General features: G+C 49.0%; 1 protein-coding gene across 1 annotated transcript in view; it reads right to left on the bottom strand.

Moving 5' to 3' along the window:
- Positions 1–19,012, bottom strand: part of Hpcal1 (hippocalcin like 1) — a 95,893-nt gene extending 76,881 nt beyond the window's left edge. Inside the window, exon 1 of the mRNA XM_051205942.1 lies at positions 18,804–19,012. The gene's annotated coding sequence lies outside the window, so the exon portion shown is untranslated. The remainder of the gene's footprint in view (positions 1–18,803) is intronic.
- Between the last annotated feature and the right edge of the window lie 2,336 nt (positions 19,013–21,348).

The raw sequence follows: 21,348 nt of genomic DNA on the forward strand, positions 1-21,348 counted from the left end.
CCATCATCTAAAGAAATCAGGACAGGAACTCAAGCAGGGCAGGAACCCGGAGGCAGGAGCTGATGCAGAGGCCATGGAGGGGTGCTGCTTACTTACTGGCTTGCTCCCCGTGGCTAGTTCAGCTGCCTTTTTACAGAACCCAGGATGACCAGCCCAGGGATGGGACCACCCACAATAAGGGAGTCCCTCCCCCGTCAATCACTAATTGAGAAAATGCCATAGCTATGGCCTAATTTAATGGAGGCATTTTTTTCAACTGAGGCTCCCTCCTCTCAGATGTCTTTAACTAATGTCAAGTTGACATAAAACCAGCCAGCACCCCTACCTTCACAGGTGAGGGGTGAGATCAGAGCACCAGTAGGGATAAAGGCAGGCCTGCATAAACACCCAGGTGGCTAATTCCCAGCCTTGTCCCTAATCCTACCTCCAAAGAGGGGCCATCAAGATTTTTTTTCAATGCAGGACCTGTCACAGGGTTCTGCCACCTACTGTCACAACATGCCAGTCTCCTTTAACACACACCAAAGCCACCTCTCACCAGGCAAGATAGGCACATCAGTTCATAGCCTCTTGGCCATTGCCTTTGGGTAAGAAGATCCCCACCCCCACCACACCTACAGGGAGGACAAACTCAAAGGAAAAACATCTTTGTTTATTAACTTTGACAGCCCCAATCCAGACTGGGAACAAACCTCCCAGTGGAACCCTTAACCTTCCAGTTTTATTCTGTTCAGATGTTGTTGTCTCCTGTGGGCCCCGAAATGGACTCTAGCCACTGTGTGAAGGGGACACAGTCCAGGACTCTGGTGGCCTCTATCCTATAACCCCAGGGCCCTGAAAGACAGCTGCACTACAGGCAATGGTTCACAGACTGTACAGGTTAGATGTCAGCACAACAGTCTATTTCCCACACAATTTAAAAGTCCCCAGCAGCTGCTTCATTTCCCAACTGCCTTTGCAGAGCATGGGGAAAGGCCAGGCCAGTTTCACACAACCAATAAGTGGACCTAAAGCCAGCCAGCAGTGGCACTAATTAGCCCCAGTTGAGCCAGAAAAAGCAGGACTCTGATAAAGGCTGGGAGCCAGGTGCACCCCAGGCAGCTGTTTAATATGTGCTTGCAGCTGTGTGCCTTGCATCTCAAAGTCACGGGCCATGGCCGGAAGCCACAGCAAACCCACACACACAGGAGTCCTGGGTCTAGCACTCTTCCATACTAAACCATCTATGTGACAAAGTGAACGATATCTCTACAGACTCACTGAACAGCTACTGCAAAAGTGAGTGCTGGGAAAAGTCCCCAAGGACAGGAAGACTAGGAGACCATGTGCATTAGTGATGCAGTGACAGGTAAAGCAGTATAGCAGCAGACACAGCTGCCTTCCCAAGCCTGGGACCCCATGCCTACTCTGGCACCACCATGAAGCCGAGGAAACACAGACCTTCTGGACCCCAAGATTTTTGTGGTGTGTGCGTGTGTGCATTCATGAGCATGCAGGTGCATGTGTGTGCATGCACTGGTTGTGCATGTGGAGGGGTCAGATGTCAACCCCAGGAGTCATTCCTCAGGCACCTAGCAGTTTGTCTTGTGAGACAGGGTTTGTTGCTGGCCTGCACTCAACCAGTGGCTAAGCTGGCTGGTGATCAAGGCCAGAGGGTTGACCAGTCTCAGCCTCCCTAGTGCTGGGGCTGAAAGCACATGCCACGATGTCCTGCTTTTTTACATGGCTTATGGAAATCAAACTTAAGTCTCATGATTGGCATGGGGCACTCGGAGTCAAAGGTCAGAGATGCCCACAGATCCAGCTACCTCTGATAGAGATCTGCCCTTGGACCATAGAACAGAAACACTGCCTTTGTCATCAAGGGTAGCTGGACATGAGGGCAGGGTCTGTACATGCCCTCATCTAACCTGAGAACTTTAGGGGGGCACATCTGGAATCAATAAACACCGAATCTTTGTGTTCGATGGCTACTGGTACCCAAATTGCAAGGAAACAGAGGCCGGAAGGTGACTTTTCCCTCCCAAGGAAACTCACAGGAAGTCCTAGATGCACTGAGCCTTGAGATCTTGTTCACAAGCTCTCCCAACTCCCAGGGCCAAACCACAGAGCCCCGTGCTGCCCCAAAGAGGTCAGCAGACAGCAATCCCCCAGAAGGACTCTGCCAACAGGGCCCCTCTCCGGGCCCCTCTCCATGCAATGCAGTCACCATGGCAACTGCAGCCTTAACAACTTTGGCATTTCCACAGCCTCTGATTGATCCAGGGCTCAAAATTAACATTTGCAATGAATCAGTATTTGCATTTAATTTGATTCCAATTGGGGTTTTACATAACATCTTTAGGTTTCACCCCTAAAGACAGGGCCAGTGAATCCACAGCACAGGGGCCCCCCAAACCAGTGAGCTAGTTGGTCTTTCTCAAAGGCAGTGAGGCACAACTCAATTTTCTTCCCTGACTTGTTCATTTTGTTCAATATTCTTTCCTCTTCCTGAGATGACAAGGCCATTCGTTTGCTGAAGTTCACCCTTTGGGGGATAGCTATATAAGATTTATTTATTTATTGCATGTGTGTGCTTGCATGCATGCTATGGTGCACGTGTGGAGCTCAGGTGACAACCCACAGGAGTTAGTTCTCTCCCTCCCCCACATGGGTCCTGAGGTTTGAAATCAGGTCATCAGGCTTGGTGGCAGGCATCTCTGGCCCTTGAAGCCCATCCTTTAGACCGTGTTCTTGGATCCTACCGAGAAATGATGGATTAAGAAGACAGGAGTCAACACCCAAGGTATCTTTGAAGGAGCCACAGTGAAGCTCAGAGATGAGAGGGACGCTTTCCCACTGGTGTGAGCTGAGGGCCTGGAAGGAGACTAGGAATGCAGTAGGCACTCCTAGTTGTATGACAAAACAGGTCCTATTGTCCAGGCTAGTACACTGAAGCTCAGACATTGGGCTCTATCAGTCCTGCTGTGGCTCATGCCTGCTAAAGCAGGGCACTTTGAAGTATAGGCAGACAGTAGCATGTGTGCGTGCGTGCCTGTGTGTGCACTCACCTGATACAACAACATCTGCAAGTCTCAGCCTCCCTCTGCCTCAGCTCCATCCATCCCAGGGGCCAAATGGAGACCCGGGCAAGACTGGATGCAGAGAAAATATCAGGGCCTGCTTGGGCCCTGTTCTCTGCGGACTCCATTAACTGGGAAGAAAGCCAGTTCCTTTAGAAAATGCCACTCCGCCAAGTTGATTACAAGCTACACAGGGCACCCCAGGAAGAAGATGACATTGCTTGCGGTGTTGGTGTTTATTAAATTTGTATCTGTGTGCATGTGCATCTGCATTGTGGTGCATTAAAATGTGTGTTGGGATGCACACACCCATCCATCAGAGGCCAGAGAGGTCTAGTGTCCCGCTCCATTACACTTGGAACCTGGCAGCCAGCTAGCTCTTGAGATCCCCCTGTCTCTGCCCCCACCTCCAGCACTGGGGTTAGAAACCACACCTGGCTTTGATGGGGATTCAAACTTGGACAGCAGGTAGGTGGAGGGGAACAGTGCTCCCAGCAGAGGGAACGGCATGTGCTAAGGCACCAAGCAGTGATATGGTAATTATCAACATCCTTATGTCTGTCAGGGGGAACCCCCTCATCCTAGTGACCAACAGAGTCTAGACTGCTAAGTGGAGGGAAGTAACACAGAGAAGGGACCAGAAAGTCTCCCAAGTCTGCCATGACATGTGCCTAGCAGCAGTAATCTATCTGAGGACTTGGACATGAGACACCCAGTTGCCGGGCATCTGATCCACGAAGAACAACACATTCAGTTACAAATGGTGGCTTAGACAAAAAAGGCTTTTCTCTACTTTACACTACAAACAACAGTGATGGGTCACAGTTCAAGAGGCCAACAAAGACCTAGTTTGTTTATCTGTTTTGCTGACCTAGATCCAGGAACTTTAGCCTCATAGTCACAAAAAGGTTGCCCTACTTCCAGAAATTATATCAGCTTTCCAGGCAGGATAAGAGAGATGCTTTGAAAGCCTTTGGGATTAGGGTGTTTTCTTTGGAAGCAGGAGCCCTTTGGACTGGCCTTGACCGTCTCCCAGCTAAACTGTCTGGGCTTCCCTGGCTGGGGGTGGCTAAGGTCAGGCTTCATTTCCCAGTATTGTGTAGAAGTACCTTCTGTACTTGCAATCCCACATACTGAAGCTTCCAGGCAGCCAATGACCCCAAAGATCACCTTCCTGGACCACACTCTAGGGAAGTGAATTTCACTACATGCCTAGGAGAAATGAAACCTATGTCATGTCCACACGGAGACTTGTAAGCAAATATCCCCAGCAATAGTATTCAAAGTGACCCAAAGTAAAAAAAAAAAAAAAAAAAAGAAAGAAACCAACCCAAATGTACATCAAAGGAGAGAGAAATGTGTGTGTGTGTGTGTGCGCGCGCGCGCGTGTATATGTAGTACATACATACATATATATTCCTGTTTACCTGCAATGTGCAAATTTGGTAAATCCATAGAAACAAAACAAACATAATGGGTTTGCAGGCCTAGGGCAACAGAGACCAGGAGTGACTGCTAAGGCCTATGAGATTTTTTTCTCGGGATGATGGACATGTGAAATCAGACAGTATCAGTTTGTGTTCAACTTTGTGCGAATACTAAAAATGACAGAATTGTACATTTAAAAAAATACCATTTCTTTTCTGTGTTTCGGTGTGTACCACATGAGGGTCTGGGAGTTATAGATGGTTGTGAAACACCTCGTAGGTGCTGGGAATCAAACTCAGGTCCTCTGTAAGACCAACAAGTGCTCTTAACTGCCAAGCCATCTCTCTAGCCCCATTGAATTATACATTAATTCAGTCCCCCTTCTTCTCTCTTTCTTTTGCTATGTAGACTTTCAATACTCCCTCTTCCACCTCCAGAATACAATGTACGAATACCATGTGTTGCCCTATCCTAACAAGGAGGAGGGGGGACAGGAAGAAGTCATTTCTTGCCCTCCATGCTTGTCATGGACATAGCCCCTCAAGATCACCACCCATGACCGGACATGAGTCATCTGCAAGGAGCCAGGATAGCACTCTGATTCCCCAAACCACATGAAGAAGTAACAGCATCCTGTGGGCAGAGAGAGGTACCCACCTCAGATTCCAGCAGAGAGGCCAAGGATGCTGATCCCTTGGACTGGAGGGTGCTAAAGCCTAGCTGGGATGAAAGGAAGAAGGGAAATGCCAGAGTTTGAAGAGATCTGGCCATTTAAAGAGCTGTCAGTCTACAGCTTCAGCTTTAGCTTCCAGTTTGCCTTCAAACTGGTTGGGGAGGGGGTTGGGGCAAGATGGTTCTATGGGTAAAAACCTAACAGCCTGAATTCAACCCCAAGAGCCCATACTGTGGAAGGCCGGAACTGTCTGAAGGTCCTCCGACCTCTATACTGCACTCACAAGCGTACATGCACATATGCACAGAAATAAATTGAGAAAGGGTCTCCCGAGGGCAGGCCCAAACTGTCGAGTATGTGAAATAACCATAAGCAAGCAGACAGATAATACACAGGAGACACCTATGAATTACTAAAGACCCCACCACACAGCTGCTGGGTCAACCGGGAAAAACACATGCTGGCTCTCACCACAGCAACAGGGAAAGTTCCCACCCACAGCTCAGCAGGGAGCCAAGAGCCTATCATCTTCATAAAGCCCATGGCTATGATGACTTGGACTAAGTACCCCCAAAGGCCCATCGACTTGTCTTAGTTAGGTTTCTATTCCTATGGTTAAAAACCCCGGATCAAAAAGCAAGGTGTGAGGAGGAAAGGGTTTATTTTAGCTTACAGGTCACAGCCTACTTTATTAGACAATCCAGGACTGCTTGTCCAAGGGAGGCCTCACCTAGTAGCCTGGGCCCTCCCACATCAATCAGTAATAAAGAAAACACCCCCACCCATAGACTTGCTTATAAGTCAGTCTATTAAAAAAAGAAAAAGAAAGAAAGAAGAAAAGAAAACAAACAGGGTCTCATTGTATAGCCCTGGCTACCCTAGCTTATCTGTAGACCAGGCTGGCCTCTAACTCACAGAAATCTGCCTCTCTGCCTCCCAAGTTCTGGGATCAAAGGCGTGTTCCACCATACCTGGCCTACAGACCACTCTTACTCTAGCAGAGGCATTTTCTCAATTAAGATTCCCTTTACCCAGCTATGGCCAGGTTTGTACCAAATTGAAAAAAAACCAACCAGGACAACCTACCCCATGTCAACATGACACACAAACGCATTCACTATAACTACAACCTTTCCTTTCCCATTTGTCCCCAAGACGGTCTATTAATATAAACACAGCATAACTTTAAAAGTCCCACAGTCTTTACCTTTTCAATACTTTAAAAGTTCAGCCTTCTCAAAACACCAAAAGTCTCTTTCAAAGTTAAAACAAGTTAAATTATTTCTTACTCCAAGAAGGAAAAAACCAGGACACAGTCACAATTCAAATCAAAGCAAAAACCAAAGTCCAAAAATGTCCACTATCAGACATCTGGGACTCACTCATGATCTTCTAGGCTTGTGTAGTTCCAACTGTTTGGCTCTGCCAACCACAGAACACGCATCTCATCTCACAGGCTCAGGCTGATTGCGCTCTACACCTGCTGCTGTCCTTTGGTGGTCCTGCCATGGGACTAGCATCTTCAAAATGCTGGAGTCCCCGCTGCAACTGGGCTGCACCTTCACCAATAGGCTCTCTTCAGGGACTCTGACCCCGCTACATGGTGCTAAGCATCAACGTCTCTCTATGATCTCCTCAATCCAGGAGCTTCTGGATTGCAACTGAGGTTGGCTTCCCCTGGCCAAGCCTCAGCTGTTCTCCATAGCCCCTTCACACCTTCAAAACCAGTACCACCTGGAAGGCTCTTCTACAAGCATGAGGTACAGCCTTGGCCCATCTGATCTACAGCTTCTACCTGCCGGCCAGGAGGAAGCATTTCTCAGAAGATTTCTCCTCAATGATGCTGGTCTGCTCTTAACCACAGCTCATTCTTCAGCCGCATGTGACCAGGGCTGATTATCTCAGCAAAGCAAAGGGTTCACTTCTGTGGTTCTGGTCTCATTAATCACAGCTGATCCTTCAGCCCCAGCTGACCAGAACCACGGAGTCTCAATTCAAAATATGACTAACAGAGCCCTGATAGTCTTTACTTCACTCTGAACAAGCCAGACCTCCATCATCTAATCACTCAGTATTTCTATCTTTACAAATTCCCGGAGAACAGCCCGTTAAGATTTGAGCATTCAATGGCCTTTCCAACCCAAATCCTCCCCAAAACACACAGTGAGGTTGGTCACAGCAATACCCCACTAGTTTGGAACCCATTTCTGTCTTAACTAGAGTTTCTATTGCTGTGATAAAACACCAGGACATAAAGCAACTTGGGGAAGAAATGTTTTATTTCTTCTTAGTACTCTAAGGTCACACTCCCACACTGAAGGAAGTCAGGGCTGAAACCTGGAGGCAGGAACTGAAGCACAGGCCATGGATGCTGCTGCTTCCTGATTTTTCTCATCATAGTCTGCTCAGTTTGCCTCCTTATACAACCCAGGATCACATGCCCAGTGATGGCACTGCCCACTGTGGGACACGCCCACCAATCATTAGTGGAGAAAAGGCACCCACAGACATGCATACAGACTAATCTATTAGAGGTGTTTTCTCAGTTCAGAGTCCCTCTTTCCAGCCTTGTCTAGGTTTGGGTCAGGTTGACAAAACCCAATCAGGACACTACTGAAGGCTTTGTGGAACCCATCAAGAGGTGGGGCCTCCTAGAAGGAAGCAAGGTCATCAAGAGCATGCCCTAGAAAGGAACAATGGGACCCTGGCATCTTCCTCTTCCTTCATTTCCCCATCAACCACAACACTTCCTGTGTCACACCACCAGGCCGAGTGACCAGTCACCAAACCTCTGAAAGAGTGAACCTGAATAAACATTTCTACTTTTTTTTTTTTACACTTATTTATTGACTTTTATCACTTGTGGAAGTCAGAAAATAGGTTTTGGGAGCGAGTTCTCTCCTTCCACCATGCAAGTCCAGGTTGTCAAGGTTGGCAGCAATTGTCCTTACTGGTTAAGCCATCTGCTAGCCCCTCTCTATCTTCCAAGATTTTTTGTTTGCTTGTTTGGAGACAGGCTGTCACCATAAAGCTCTGGCTGTCCTAAAACTCACTATATAGACTAGGATGGCCTTGAACTCACAGAGATCCACCATCTCTCCCTCCCAGGTGCTGGGTTTAAAGGTGTGTGCTACCACACCTGGCCTTTTAAGTCTATCCTCTCAGATAGCAATACTGCACTGAGAACATAGGGAGTGTGGTCATAACACAGACTCAGCAACTCAGCTCCAAAGCTGTCCTGGGCCCTGGGTCAAGGCTGGGAACACAGCCCACAGTGGTTGAACTCATTGGCTGAGTTCTACAGAGACCTCATCCTTCTTGCTAAACAAGCTTCCTTGCTTTAGTAAAAGGTTTCAAAGGCTTGTTGCTGTATTCAGTAGATGGTCTCAGGAACTTTTGTTTCTGGCAGGGGAAGGGGTGGGGAAGCTATCCATAACTAAGCAGATGAGAGAGCTGAAAGTAAAATGACGTCAGAAATCACACTGCCAGTAAAATAAAGAGCCCACCTCTGCGTAGAGAAAGTTCATTCACACACATTCCTAAAGTGGGGCTTATTCAATTTCTAGGACGACTGGGGCACCCGGGAAACCACAGTGACATACCTGGTCTCCATAGTAACATACCTGTCTTCAGTGATGGGCAAGCAGACTTCCTGCATGGTTGCTTGGACTGCCAGAGGACCCAGCATCAGGAAGGGCAATTTCTGAACAATATGGAACTCTGTTCTTTTTTTTTTTTTTTAAATTTTGTTCCTTACAGTGAAGGTCGTGAAGTTATATACCACCAGGCGCAATGGAATATTGCTGACCACTGCAATGTTCTTTCCCATATCATAAATACAGAGAATAGGCCATAAAGCTGTGCTTCAAAGCACATCTAATCTAACAAAACAATGAGCAGCCACTGAGAAGGGAGCACAGGCAACCCCGGGTTCCCCACAAGCCTCAGCAATGCTTCTTGCCTGGAGGCAGCCCAGCTCCCAACACCTCTCTCCCTCGTCCATCCTAAAATTAATCTTTATATTAGCCAATCATTTTCCTAAGGTTCCAATGCTGACCCTGGCAGACTGAGCTGCTGAAACACATCAGGGAACAATAGCCTTTGGAAGGATGCCACCAAAAGTCTGTCCTGATCCAATCAAAGGTTGAGATGGCTCCACACCAGTCAGCATCAGCCTGCAACACCTGAGTCAAAGCACCAGGAACCCTCTGGTTCCCAAGGCAGGATGCTAGCAGATCCCACCTCCTGGTCACGAGGGAATGGCTGGACAAGAACACAAAAGGTTACCTCAAAGGGGAAACTGGACACATCAGCCAGCCAGAAGGACAGACAGACAGGAGATGATACCTGAAGAAGTAAGAACAACAAAAACGCTAACAGGGACCATTGGCAGCAAGGCTTCAAAGTACCCCAAGTGAGGGTTGTCAAGATATCACAGCAGACAAAGGTGTTTGCTGCCAGGTCCAACAACCTGAGTGTGATGCCTGGAACCCACAAGGTAGAAGGACAGAAACAGGCCTTGCAACCTCAAAAAATGCACACACACACACACACACACACAGAGAGAGAGAGAGAGAGAGAGAGAGAGAGATGTACACACAAAATAAATAAGTTTTGTTTTTGTTTTTTTGTTTTTTTTTTTTTTTTTTGGTTTTTGTAGACAGGATTTCTCTGTGGCTTTGGAGCCTGTCCTGGAACTAGCTCTTGTAGATCAGGCAGGTCTCAAACTCAAAAAGATCCACCTGCCTCTGCCTCCCAAGTGCTGGGATTAAAGGCATGAGCCACCACCGCCTGGCAAATAAGCTTTAAAAAAAAAAAAATTAATACTCTGTGTGAAAGCATCAGGAGCTGGAAGCCACCTTTAGATCAAGAGACAAGTGAATGCCCAAATCCAAACAAACAAAGCAGGAGTGCACTGTGGGTCGGGAACAAACTGCACTCGGCCAGAGTGACAAGGCGGATTTCTTGGAGGACTGGGGACATTTCCCCTTATACCCAGCTAATGCATTTTACTCCACATTGAGTTTAGATTGAGTTAACAAATTCTAATGGTGTATTTTAGATGCATTTCCATTAATTCACACAGCCACAGTATGGAAGTTGTGGGTTCCAGACAGTCTGGGGATAAGGAAGAATTTGGTAAACAAATTAAAGAGAGTATGCTACAGATGAGATGAGCAAGGGCTACTGTCTCAGGCTTCCTTTAAAAACCAAGCGACCGTTCTTCGTTCCTTCCTTCCTTCCTTCCTTGTTGGTGGTGAAGGTAGTGGTGGAGGGTTTTTTTGTTTTGTTTCAGATAAGGCTCAGTTTGTCCTCAAACTCACTGTCACTAAAGCTGGCCTTGAAACACTGATGCTCCTGCCTCCACCTAAGACATAGAATTACAAGCATGGACCACAACATACAGCACCTGTCCCTCCCTCCCTTCTTTTCTTTTTCTAAATTTATTTATTTTAAGTGAATGAGTGTTTACCTGCATGTATGTCTGTGCCCACGGAGGTCAGAAAAGGGCACCGGATCTCCTGAACTGAAGTTACAGATGGTTGGGAGCCACCACGTGGGTGCTGAGAACAGAATTCAAGACCGTGCTCTTAACCACTGAGCCATCTCTCCAGACTGCTCTTCTTTCTAATTATGAAAGTCTTAGACGCCCATTGGAAAACTTAACACTGCGCAGAAACTCAACAGAGCAGGGAGGAGGAATCACTCAGCCACCAGCTGTACTCAATGCCTGTCCTCAGTTGAGCCTCTTCTTTCCCATGGGCCTCTTCTGATTTTCCCCTCTCAAACGTAAGTAAAATGAAGTTGTCTGTATAATTGCATATTTTGGTTCCCAACCCCATACTTAGGAAATGCTTAAACTCCCAGTGTTCAACCCCAGGAACTAACTCCCACTATCTAACTATGTGCTAATTTTAAAAGAATTCTTAGGGGTTCTCTCACAAGACCAATTTGAAGCAAAATCTGGTCAGAGTTTTGCTTCACTAAATAAACTTTGGTCTGAAAAATAGTATGATTACTTGTCCTGCGCAATACTTCATAAAGCTGACATCTCCCTAATTTACAATTAATGGAAATAAGAAGCACCATCTCCCAGTCTCTTAGATCATCAGCATAGAACCTCCCAAGTATGAAACCATCATTAAATTGAGGAAGACTGCATACTTGCCAGTGGCTTTCCTTGCTAGAGCACCCAGTGGGAACAGTACACAACTTCTAAATAAGGCCCTGAGTCCAGAGCCCAAGGGCTGAGTGTACCTGCAAACCTCTGCCAGCCTCTCACTGTGAGCAAGGCTGTCTCCCACACCCCCTTCCCAAGAGCCTTGCCTTGTTACCCCACCCAACAGGGAGTTAAGTTGAGCTCCCTGGCTGCACCCCACCTAGTATCACCTTGCCTCTCAACACAGCAGTTGCCAAGGTATCTGCGAGGTTTTTTCTTTTTTTTCTTTTTTTTTTTTTGAGACAGGGTTTCTCTGTGTTGCTTTGAAGCCTGTCCTAGAATTAGCTCTGTAGACCAGGCTGGCCTTCAATTCACAGAGATCGCCTGCCTCTGCCTTCCGAGTGCTGGAACTAAAGGCATGTGCCACCAACGCCTAGCTGTGTTTTCTAAGAGGTTCTTCATTAATCTTCCTTTCTTTCTTCCTTCCTTTCTTCCTTTCTTTTCTTTCTCTTTTTGCAGTCAGTCTAGCTACATAAATTTTCTCAGTGGGCAGTGGTGGCACACACCCTTAGTCCCAGCACTCGGGAGGCAGAGGCAGGTGGATCTCTTGAGTTCAAGGCCAGCCTGGTCTACAGAGCGAGTTCCAGGACAGGCCCCAAAAGCTACACAGAGAAACCCTGTCTCAAAAAACAAAAACAAAACAGCGAACATTTCTCAGTATGCTCTTTGTTGGATATGTCTTACCACACAAGTTTACTTTTTTTAAAACCATTTTTTTCTGATGGAGGATTTGAAAGTTATCCAGCCATAAACCCCATTTAACAAATGAGGAGGATGGACTCTAGAGAGTAAGCCTTCCTATGCCAAGTCAAAGCCAGACATCAGCAGGGCAGGGGTCATCCCAGCAACCCATGCTGTCGTCATGGCTTCCAGACCACTGTGTCACAGTTTTAACAAATGCCCCATCAGCCACATGCATAAGAAATGCCACTAGTGCACTGGGCTGGCCACACAAGCCTGCAGACCATGCCCCTCAGGCAAACTGTGAAGATTTTAAATAATTCAATGCAATCACCCTACAGAGGAGCAAGTGGGGTTCTAGCACACATCTGGACATCCGTTGTGCTCCTGGCTCTATTCCAGTAAGAGAGCATCAACCAGTAGAAATCTACAGGGTTCTAGCTTCAGAGGCCTGCTGCCTTGGGAGTGGTGGGCAAACAATGCCCAAACAGTACAACTGGGCTCTCTGGAGGGACATAGAGAGCACCACAGCCCAGATAACACTAGCCTTAAAGAATGAATGAGCTTTTTCCAGAAGCTTCCAGATCAGTAAGTCTCCTGGAGCCACTTTCGTGATCATACTCTACCATCCATCCTCCATTCGAGTTATCTGTGTCTAGAGTCATCCTATGCAAGGTCTCATACCCATAACCACAGGCCATTACATCACAAAGTGTGAACATGGACCAAAGACTGAATCTATGCTGAGACTAGGTGACTGCGATGATTGATAGTACTGGTAGTAATGATGGTGACCACAACGATGATAATGGTAGTGCTGATGACAGCAGAGATAATAATGGTGATGACTGTGGTGATGGTAATGAGGATATCAGTGGTTGTGACGATGGCGGTGACAGGCGGTGGTAACAACTATCAGCGGTGATAGGACCTATGGTGATGATGGTGACCCTGGTGACATGGTTTACCTAGAGAGCCAGTAACTTCCCCAAGACAAGCTAGGGAGGGAGCTACAGGGAATCCCTTGTATTGCAGGGTGCCCTGACTGAGAGGCCCTGAATTCCTTCCTTCCTTATGCTTTATTTCATCTGGCCCATTCTCACTAACACCCCCAAACTACAAGTTCTCACCTGACACTGGAGTCAGGGGACCATCATTTTAGATTAAGCGATAGAACAGCACTAGGAACAGACGATAGTGATCCTTCATCCACACCTCCAGGATGAAGGCAGTGGCATCCTCCAGAGAGGTCAGAGTTCTGACATGGGTGTCTCCCAGACAGGCTTGTTTCTAACTTCACTAACTGAAGAGCTTGAAGCAGCAGCCACAGTTCACATACCATGCCTGGAAGCCATAACCAACCACAGGACTTATAACAAGTATATCCTGCCGAGCTACACTTGGGCAAGACGCCAGGCTGGACAGCATTTATTTTATTTATTTATCTATTTTATGTGCATTGGTGTTTGCCTGCATGTATGTGTGAGAGTGTCAGACAGTTGCTAGCTGCCATGTGGGTGCTACTGAATTGGATTCTCTGGATGAGTAGTCAGTGCTTCCAACTGCTGAGCCATCTCTCCAGCCCCTGGACAGCATCTATTAACAACCCCTACTACCACCACCACTATAAACAGGAAGAGATCCCTTGAGTTAAACTCAGGGAGGGGAAGGAGAGAGAAAAGGTAAGCCATGAGAACAGGCTCTCAAGTGGCTGCCTGGGATGGAGCTTGGGCCAGGAAGTGAGACCTGAGGGTGAGACATCATTCAGAGAAGATGCAGGAAGCCTCTACAGATGATGGCAATGGTTATGTAACTGTAGATCAATAGAAAAACCATTGAACTGTACACTTAAATGGACAAAACTTTATCTGAGTTGCAGTATATCACTACAGAATTCTTGTAGTTACAGAATTCTGGAGGGATTCTAGAGGACAGGGAGAGAGGTTAGGAACCACCCAGCCCCAGCCCTTCTAGTCTCCACTCCTCTCGCTCTTAGAGGGCATCCCCCCACCCAGCTTCCTTGATCCTGGTCTTGGCAGAGGCTTCCCCAAATGGGTCCCTTCAACTCTAAAGGCTTTTTGATGGTTTTCCCACTCCATCCTCAGTTCAAGACCCTAATTTTACAGCAGCAGCAGGTCCAGCTTTCCCAGTGCTTGACTGGAAGAGGTTCACAGGAGGCGTGGGAACTAACTTACTCTGTAAGAGACAAACCTGAGTAAGGATGAGTGAAATGACATCCCCTACATGGAGTTGCTGGTAGCAGGGTTGTAGTGGGAAACCAGCAGGCACAGTGCATGGGAGGCAGTGGCTCCGCTTGAGAGAAGAGACGGTACGCCAGATTTACTTTGAAGATTCACCAGGTGCCATGAGGGACAGAAAAGAGACCTCATCCCTACCTGAGACACAGAGCTTACACAGACAAGGAAAGAAGGTTGTCTAGTCATGATAGCTAGAAGATGTGGGCTCAACACAGAGTTCTGGACCAGCTGGGATGGGTAGAACATGGAACCAGGGTTGCATCCAAGGGGGTGATGTAAGAGTGTGTCACCTACCAGTTTGGGGGATCCAGCAAGTGCACTGCTTATACTGCTCTTACTGAGGGACTCATCCCTGGCTGAGGCAAACTTACAGCAAGGAATGATTTCAAAGGAGGCCCAAGGATACTGAAGCATAGCGGCTGTGCAAGTTGAGTCACCCTACCCCTCAACCCAGGCCTGCTTCCATTTTAAATTTAATTGGCAGTACTGGTGGTTGAGCCTAGCACCTCATGTATGTTGGACAAGTGATCTACCACAGCAGACCTACCGCCCTACCCCCTTTCTTTCTTCTCTTGGGATCATGGGAATCTTCATCATGGAGTGGTTACCAGTCTTGAGTTTTCCTACTCAGAGACTATTGCTAGCTCCTGGAGAAGACAGGTAGAGCTGAACTGACATCTCTACACACCACACCACACACACACACACACACACACACACACACACACACACACACACACACACACACGACTCCTGCTGCTTGCCAACTTGGGCTATACCTAAAACACCACAAAGAAACAAAGTACCAGGAAAGTAGAGCCACTAGGTTAGAAGTGTTGGGGATGCACTAGGGTCATTAAGGTAAAGGAAAAGATCTCTAAGAAGTGCAGTCTCCAGCCCTCAGGCTGGCAGGAGAGGGTGAGCCATGAGCTGGGAGAAGGGAGTGTTCAGTTAGTCATGGTTCATAAATGCTGAGATGTAAAGCTTTGCCTTTGAAATTCATTTTTATTTGAACCAACGTGGTCAAGGTAGGGTTCTCTAACGTGTGTGTGTGTGTGTGTGTGTGTGTGTGTGTGTGTGTGTGTGATTTCTTTAGACTCACACATTGCTCATCAGCACTGAAGAATACTGATTACCTGAAGTTCTATATTACAACCCACCTCCACTAGAAAGTGGTTCTGAAATGAATGTTGTTCTTCTCCTACACAGAGCAAGGGGCACTGAGGAGTTAGCCTGTCAACCCATCCTGGTATCTCCATATGTAATTACATCCTCCACGGATTAAGAACCCAACCGAAAAGGAGCCAGTCACAAGAACTATGTGAGATTTACAGATACACTGACACCCCAAAGACTGTAGGTTTGATGGGGAGCCCCACAGAAGTGCACAATTAAAATCTCCAAGTGTCAGCTCATCCTACCTCAACAGGGCCCTCCCTTCCCAAGCACAGTGACATCAGATCCTGACAAACACTCAAAAAGCATACATAATCCCCCATCAAGCCTGGGCCAGCAACTCATAAAATGGAAGCATTCTCCCACACCAAACAAGCACTGTTTGGGACTTGCTGGAATGCAACAGGTCCTAATACAAACTGGATCCTAACTTAGATAAAGAACCCAGTTGCCAAATAATTTAACCTTCAATCCCAAATAAATACTGGGGCTCCCTGGGAGGGCCTGAGATTATTGCTGGGCTGTAGGTAAGCCTAGAGTCCCACCATTTATAAAGGGCAATACAAAGTCTCAGAAGAAGTTTGAGAGGAAGACACCGCATCCTGCGCCTAGCCTGTGTAAAACGGATAGGTAAGGCAGCCCGGTAAGGCAGCCCTCGGGGTCCTGAGTACTAAGCTCCAAAGGCTAAGAGCTGCAGGTCCACTGCCTAACAAAAGTCTCACTGTGTAAGGATGGAACTAGCCTAGCAAAGGACCCATTTCTTTTCCTTCCATGGGAATTTCTAATTCTGCATAGCCTTGTGGTCTGAGAGGGACTGAGACAACATCTAAAACAATTCCCTGAAGCGCTCTCTCTCTCTCTCTCTCTCTCTCTCTCTCTCTCTCTCTCTCTCTGAGCACACTGTAGTTTGGGCAAACCCCTGTTCATTTGGGCTGTCCACCTGCTCTGATCTCTCCACAAACCAACCACAGCCTTCCAGACTTCCATTCTCGAAGTCATGGCTCCTGTCATGACACATCATGACACATTGACAGCTGTGTTCCACCTAGGAAACAGTGTACAGTGTAAAGTAGGGTTCAAAGGAGCGGCTGAGGCTAGGCAGTGCCACTGCACCCCCAGAAGGGAGCGACATAGCCCCTGGGCCTTCCCATTGCACATTATCCAATAAAACCTCAAGAGCTCCGCAATTACAGGCGCTTTCAAAAGTGAAACAGAAATAGATCGAAGGCCAAAATACTGGTTTGCTTGAGACAAAAGGCTGGCTTTAACTAGGAAAGCAAAACAAAACAAGGCAGCTTTCGGATATCTTTTGAGCTGAGAAAGCCAGACTGATTTTTAAAAATGATTATTAAATCTAATCTGGGGTAGATCAGGTTCCAATCAAAAGCCCTTTTCTCTTTAGGATCTAAAACCATTTGATAGTCTCAAAACAAGTGGCTTTCTAAAGTAAGTCCCCGACATCAAGTCAGGATGACAAATCAGCTTATGACAGCCCTGGATGGCCATCATCCCAAAGACCTCAGGGCTCTGGAGACAAACCAAAGGACCCAAACCAGAGGCTTCTGTTCCTAAGTCTCAACACCTGTAACATCTTCTAGCGTTGAGAGCACTGAGGAGCATGTCATACTCTGGAACACATCCCATACAAAGGCAGGTGGCAGGCATCCCTAACCCAGCCCAGTCCCCACCAGAGCTCCATTTTGAGAGTCCCTGGCACCAAGAGGATCTGTTCCTCCCATGCTTAAAGGCTGTTTTTAAACCGGGAAGGGTCCTGGGAAGAACAAGGCAGAGAAGGGAAGCCATTAAGGGACTTGGCAGGGCCAGCAAGCAGCCCCACACACCTCTCTGGCTGCTGCACACACAGTAAAGCCAAAGTGCGATGGGCTGAGTAACCTGTCCATAACAGTGGCATGCATATCCAGGGTAGTGAGGTTTTTACCAGGTTTACAGTTGGTGTGTGTGTGTGTGTGTGTGTGTGTGTGTGTGTGTGTGTGTGTGTGTGTGTTCTTTCTTTTTAATCAAGGCGTGGAACTAGAAGGAAGGATGCCAAGCAGACCTCGGCCTCCTGCATCAGGCTGACTGCATGAGAGCAGAGGCAGGTGGGGCTTGAGGGGTGGGGGGCGGCGTCCAACAGGGTTTGGAGTTCAGGCAAATACCCTCCTCTAGGTGGACTCAGTAGTGGCTAGGAGAACAGAGGGTGGCTCTCCCAAATGACCAGGCCAGTAGAAAAGCTCCAGGAACCACAGACTGCGTGTCTACGGAGACCGCTACTTTCACACAGCGACTGAAATTCCAGGAGCGACATCCCCCAAGCACTTGTTGAACAAAAGGGCTCCTGAGTAGCTGCTTCTCAGAACCCTTCGCAGAAGCGGGAGCTTTCCAGGCTGGTAGAATGCACCACGGGTTCCCACATCCCCAAAGGCCACATCACATCACGCAGCCCACAAGGTGCAGAGAGGAGACAACGCACCCAGTCGCCTAAACTTTCTCGAATCTCCAAGCTTTCGCTGAGAAGTTAGAGCCAGAAAGCAGGAAATGACAGCGCCATCCACAATATAGGCAAAACAGATTTTTTTTTTTTTAAAGAGATGAGAATCCAGTGACAGGCACCTAGTGTGTGCGAGGCTCTGGGTCAAGAACTGCACAGAATGCGTTCTAGCTCCATCAGGACCGTCCCCAAGGACCCAAGAAAGTGGCGTGTCTGGCACAGGTCTGAGAGCGGTAACGGCAAGGCCAGGGCTGGGTTGGTCTTTCCCAGTGTCCCAGAGCTGATCACCACCCCGCAGGTCCCCACCCCTCTTAGAAGCTCACAAGCGTCCCACGTGGACCCTGTGGACCTGCTTCGGGCGGGGGGGGGAGGGGTATCAATGCCCGCTGCCCATGAGGCAGACACTCATGTTCCTGAGCTGCGCACTGCGCCGAGCGAGCGACACCAACCGGGGGCTCAGTTTGCCAGGCCAGACCGCCCACGCCCACCCCGCCACCCCCACGCTGCGCAAGAGGCTCCCCCACACACACACTCTCTCAGCACTAGTCCCCACCGACAACTGCACCCCGACACACAATTCCACAAACGCAGTCTGAAAAGTGCACATCCCACCGAGCACACAGATCCCCACGAGGGCACGCCATTCCAGAGCCACGCCACCGTTGGCGGCCAGCTGAGAGTCCACCACATAGAGAAATAGGCACCATCAGCACCTGTGCGCACACACCCGCGCACTCACACAGCCGGGGTGCAGCGAGTCGGTGCACACACGCTCCCTCCACGCAGCCTCGCAGCCCCACAGTGGCCCCTTTCCTACCAGCTCCGGCACTGGACGCGGTCCGCCGGCTTCTCGAGCCCAAGTTCGGCGGCGGCTGAGGCCGAGGAAGTGACTAGGAGCGCAGGCGTCCGTGCGCCCGCAGCCGCTGCGCCGGCCCTGCGACCTTCGCAGCTCGAAGAGACAAAAGGATCCGCCGGCTCAGGAGGGAGCGAGGTGTGGGCGACCGCCGCTCCTCAGGTCCAGCACCCGCAGCCACCACCAGCCCGGGAAGGAAGGGACTGGAAGGCGGGACCCGGAGGCGGAGGCCGGGGCGGGGCGCACGGTGGGGGCGGACACTCAAGTTTCCTGAGGACCCGCCCCCACCTCAACCACGCCTCCAAAATTAGCCCCTCCCCGGCTGCAGCCCGACCACGCCCCCGTCCTGTGCCACACCCACTGCCGGACCCTCTGTGGGCGACCCCAGGTCCTTATTACCCAGACCACTCGCAGATTCCCCGCTGGGTGTCAGTTCCACAGGACTCCTGGACTGGGGAGGGGCCGAGCACTGATCCCACCTCCCTCAACCTTGGCCTCTGGCCTGCGGGTGTGGGAGAGACCGAGAGGCGGCGCCCGGAGGGGCCGGCTTTACTCCAGCGCCCCCAGCCTCCGCCGTTCTTGGCAGGAAGTGCGGCCCTGGTGGCCAGGGAAGTAGAAAAGAGGCCTGACTCGCCTTAGGCACCCCAGCACCTTCTGGGCCTTCTGCCAGGCCCTCCTCCCTCCCTCTCCACGCCAGTCCCGTGTGCACCTATCACCCATCTTCCCGCGCCTCGTTAAAGGGAAGAGCCTGGCCTGGAGGCTGGAAGACCTGGATTCCCGTTGTAGTTACTTCTCCCAACTCATCCAGCCATCTTGCCAAGAAAACCCTTAGATTCCCTCAGCCTCTGTTTCTCCACCTGTCAAACAGACAGCGAGGAGGGCCAGGACCTCTTTGGGTCTTTCCCTCCCTCACATTCAGTGTGGTTTCGGTCTCCTGGTGAGGAGGGCAGCTGGGCTGACATCTCCCAAACCAGGGACAGTTGGCCTTCTAGGTGCCAGGGAGGGGCACAGTAGCTCTTCCTTCAACTCCCGGCATACCCTGGCAGATCGCACCTGCCATGCCCACCCACTGCAAACATCCCAGAAGACAGGTAACCACAGAAACAGCTTATATGAGGAGCTGGGCGAGCCTGTTGTGCAGAGACAAAACTGTCTCTCTGGCGTCTCTAGGGGAAAACTCAAATCCCTCCTTCAAATCCTCCTCCACAAAAACATGTGAGTGAACTCCTACTACACAGGAGGCTGCCAAGAGAGCCAGGAGTAGAGCAAGCTCCCGAGGGTGGAGGGCAGCCCCAGGGCCTTCTCCATTCCTCCCTGCCTCTGGTGCAGAAAGGCACAACTAAACCCAGAAGAGTCGAGGAAACAATGGCTATGAGGGCTACAGGGTACCTGTCCAACCGATGTTAGGGGTTGGACCTGGTCTCTCAGATCATGATGACTTCCTTCTCAGTAAAGATCCTATCCAAGGTGTCCTTTCCATAGCACACCACTACACAGGTAAGGTCCTCAGCAGCAGTGCCCCAGCAAGACAGAGGACTTCAGAGATCCAGTACGCCAAGGCAGGTTGCTTCGTACTATGCTCCCTTATCCACTCCCAGGTTGCACTTCAGCCTGGAAGAGAAGGGCCCCACTCAGACATCCAGAAACCCAGTGAGGTCAGCAGACCCTCAGGCTACCACTGGTTCTCAGCATCCATTAAGAGAAAAAAGCCAAGAGAGCAGGCATTGTGCTTCAGGGAGATCTTTTAGGGGCTAAGCCTGGAAATAGTCTGGCCAAAGTCATTTCTGCCCAACTCATGGTCCAGAATTAGTCATATGGACCTACTTGGCAGTGAGAAGCTCTGGGAATTACTGCCTTCTTAGATGCCCAGACAAACACACACATGCATGCACGCACAGAGTAAATAAATTTAATTTTAAAATTAAATAAAAGCTAACGTATATAGTACTTTAAGGGTAGTGAGTATAGCTGGGTGGTTGTGGCCTACGCCTTTGATCCCAGCACTCAGGAGGCAGAGCCAAGTGGATCTCTGTGAGTTCGAGGCCAGCCTGATCTACAAAGCAAGTTGCAGCACAGCCACGGCTATTACAAGGAGAAACCCTGTCTCAAATAATAATTTAAAAAGAAAAAAAGAAAAAGAAAGGGAGAAAGAGAGGAAAGGAAGAAAGGAAAGAAAGAAAGGAAGGAAGGAAGGAAGGAAGGAAGGAAGGAAGGAAGAAAAAGAGAAGAAATGTGAGTGTAGCTATGCATAGTAGTGCCCACCTTTAACCCCAGCACTTGTCCAGTCTGGTCTACACTTACCACCCCTCCTTGGTCTTGAAGCTAGTGTCTCAGAACCCTAATCATGGCTTTAAGGAAGTCTCACCCTGCACCTTTAAGACTTATCTGACCTACCTTGAATGCTGAGGCACCAGGACAAAGGGCCGGATTTTAGGACTTCAAGTAGATATACGTCATGAGGCAACTAGGAGACATAATTGATACCCTCTTCTTATTCACCATTCCCCAA

The sequence above is a fragment of the Phodopus roborovskii genome, unplaced genomic scaffold (assembly GCF_943737965.1).
Source record: "Phodopus roborovskii unplaced genomic scaffold, PHOROB, whole genome shotgun sequence".
Lineage (NCBI taxonomy): Eukaryota > Metazoa > Chordata > Mammalia > Rodentia > Cricetidae > Phodopus > Phodopus roborovskii.